This window comes from Belonocnema kinseyi, chromosome 9 (genome assembly GCF_010883055.1).
Source record: "Belonocnema kinseyi isolate 2016_QV_RU_SX_M_011 chromosome 9, B_treatae_v1, whole genome shotgun sequence".
Classification (NCBI taxonomy): domain Eukaryota; kingdom Metazoa; phylum Arthropoda; class Insecta; order Hymenoptera; family Cynipidae; genus Belonocnema; species Belonocnema kinseyi.
In genome coordinates this window covers 57,273,470-57,276,742 of record NC_046665.1, presented here as the reverse complement: position 1 = coordinate 57,276,742, position 3,273 = coordinate 57,273,470, and the positions used below count along the sequence as shown (strand labels likewise).

The 3,273-nt window shown below is 24.7% G+C and overlaps 2 non-coding genes across 2 annotated transcripts; both read right to left on the bottom strand.

Annotated features, from left to right (window-relative positions):
- Positions 1 to 602: 602 nt before the first annotated feature.
- Positions 603 to 674, bottom strand: Trnac-gca. The gene has a single exon. It is a non-coding gene; the product is annotated as a tRNA-Cys (tRNA).
- A 93-nt stretch (positions 675 to 767) lies between these two features.
- Trnac-gca lies at positions 768 to 839 on the bottom strand. Its single transcript has one exon. It is a non-coding gene; the product is annotated as a tRNA-Cys (tRNA).
- Between the last annotated feature and the right edge of the window lie 2,434 nt (positions 840 to 3,273).

Genomic DNA, 3,273 nt, shown 5'->3' with positions numbered 1-3,273 from the left:
AAATTAATGCAACAAAAAAGATTTATACCATAGAGATACTTTTACTTTTTCAATTCAACGAATAATTTTGAATAAAATAAAAGTTTTTTACATAAAGAATGAACTTCTTTAAATACTTTTTAAAAAAGACTTAAAATTACAATATAGTCATTATTTTAAGACAATATAATAAAATATACTTGATTGTTAATGAAATTATTTTCTCACGCCAATTTTCTGCTATCATTAGTTTAAAGTCAGATTCCAGAAAAAATATCGTGTAGTAATTTTTACAAATAGGTTATTCCGATTTCGAACAAGACCGGTAAAATGATTTATTTGTAAAATATATCGTTCAAAACATAAAAAAATGAAATTGTTTAAGACTCCTCGTTTAATCTTCAAAGGTAAGTCTCCATTGGCTCATTGGAAAAGTAAGCTTAAAAATAAAATGCGTAAAATTGAAATTACAGTAATACGAAATTATGCTACAAATATTGTTTCTACAATACATTTCGCAATATTAAAATGCCTACAAATTATTTTGTTTAATTTAAGATACTGATTGCTTTTCACGTCAGCAGTTCATTTTTGATTAAAAAATATTTAAAAAAAAAAGCAGAAGGGGACACCCGGGTTTGAACCGGGGACCTCTCGATCTGCAGTCGAATGCTCTACCACTGAGCTATATCCCCCTTTTTTATCCTTTCCACATATTCACATTATAATTATTGTGTATAGATAATTATCCTTAAATACATTTCAGAAACAAAATTAAAAAATAATCAAGGGGGCACCCGGGTTTGAACCGGGGACCTCTCGATCTGCAGTCGAATGCTCTACCACTGAGCTATACCCCCAGTTGTTATCCTGAACTGAAGAGCCACTCATGACGCAAGAACAGTGATTCTCATCATGATCTTTTTCGAGAATTAAAATATAAAATATTTGTTTTAAATATTAAAAATATATTGTTAGTATATTCAATAATCTTTCAATCAATTTATTACATGTTTTACAGATAATAAACAATATGACTAATTTATATAACTAGGTAGTGTGGACACACTAAAGTGGTCCAAAACAAGCTTTTATTGAAAAGTGAAACTTTTCAGTTTAAGAAAAATTCAAATAATGCAATAATGAACTTTTTTTAAACAATTTATTATTGTTTGTAGCAATTTTTTTCAGAAATGTTTTAAAATTTTTGGCAACTTTTCAATTAGAGTGAAATAATAATTAATTCAAATTGAGGAAATTAATTTTTTTAACAAATTTATTATTATTTTTAATAATATTATCTTTATAGAATTCCAGAATGTTGCGATTTTTCCGTGAATGTTCAACTTTTTGTCTACTTTTCACTTAGTATGTGGAAATAATTAATGAAATAAATTAAACGTAATTGTTTGAATAAATAATTATTATTTATAACTATCTTCTCATATATTAATACTAGATAGTTGTAGTTTTTTTCTGAAATTTTCCACATTTCGTCAACTTTTCGCTTAGATAGTGGTTAACATTGTTACAATTCGACAAAAATAATTGTTTTAACAAATTACTATTATTTCTAAAAATATTCTCTTTAAAGAATTCCAGAATGTTGCGATTTTTTCGCAAATGTTTAATTTTTTGTCTACTTTTCACTTCTCTACTTTTATCTTTGAAGGAGATAATAATTAATTCAAGTTAACAAAAATAATTGTTTAAGCAATTTATTATTATTTTTAATCATATACTCATTGAATAATGCTAGAAAATTAGGGCTTCTTCTACAATTTTCCACTTTCTCACAACTTTTTAATTTGACTTAAGCAATTATTAATTCAAGCTGATAAAAATAATTATTTAAAAAAATTATCATTTTTATTATTGTTATTATTTCTGTTATATTCGTGCGAGAGACTTGAGGTTCTTTTCTTAAATTTTAGACTTCTTGCAAACTTTTTTCCTAGGCAACAAAATGCATGGCAACAAAACAATTTGTTTTTCTAAAGTTTACAGCTTTTGTCTTACAATTTGGTTAGGAAAAATGAAAAATAATAATATGATTATTATTATAAATATTTATTTAAACAAAAAGGCTCTCCGTAAATACTTTAAGAACATATTCACGAGATATAATGAGATTTAAATAAAACGATTTTCTTTCATGTTTATTTATTATTAATTCATAACTAAAAATCAAAGAAAGCTAGTTTAGGAAGCGCTAGTTATTAAAAATATTAATTTTTTTAAACAATTACTTGTGCTAAATTGAATTAATTTTTACCTCACTATACGTGAAAAGTAGATCATAAGTTAGAAATGTTAGTAATACCAGAAGTTTTCTAGAATTATTCTAAGAAAATTGTTATAAACAATTATAAATAAATTAACCAGTTTATTTATTATCTCATTATCAGTAGAAAGTGGTATTTCTAATATTAGAAACAAATTTTGTTTTTAAAACCGCAAAAAAATCTTAATAGTGCTAACAACTCGTAAACCCCAAGTTTTCACTTATGGAGTTTGGGGCCGCTGTAAAAGAGACTTATGGGACAATACTGAATAAAATGTAAAAAACTTCTTTTTTTTTCTTATGTAACATTTTTTAGAGATATTAAAAATTGCAAGCTAGTTTATGGGATTTCAAGGAAATCTAAGAGATTTGCTATCTTATATACGAACTTCAAGGATTGAAATGACTGAAATTTTATGTGGCCTCTAGTGATTTCTATCGATTTATGGGGTCTTGGGGGATTTCAAAGATTTAAACATTTGTTAGGAAATTTAAAAAGATATTAGGAATTTCAAAAGGTACAGGATTTCAAAAGATTCACAAAGAGTTAAATTGTTAACTTTTTTATTATAAAATCATCCACGTTACAATGCGTATTTCTAAAATATTTTACTTTAAAAGTTTTTCAGTTTAGGTCTTTATTTTTGCGCCTACATTTTCAAGTAAAAGAATTTTTAAATGCAGTTTTCGAGTTTTACATAATTAAATAAATGTAAAAAGGTTGAAGTTGAACAATTTTGATTAAAAAAACGTTATTATTAGATCAACTACGAATACAAATAAATTAAATATATTTTATATTAAACTGTAGTTCCAATACTAAAAATTTAACAATCATTCAATTTACTAGACGATTCTCAAACTGTTAAAAATTAAAAAACTGACAGACATCAATGTTGAAAATTGAAATTTGTTAATTCAAAAACCTTTGCAATTAAAACACGTAAACGTTTGATTAACGTTTCATCAACTATTTTAACTTTTAAAATAAATTAATAAATAATTTGAGA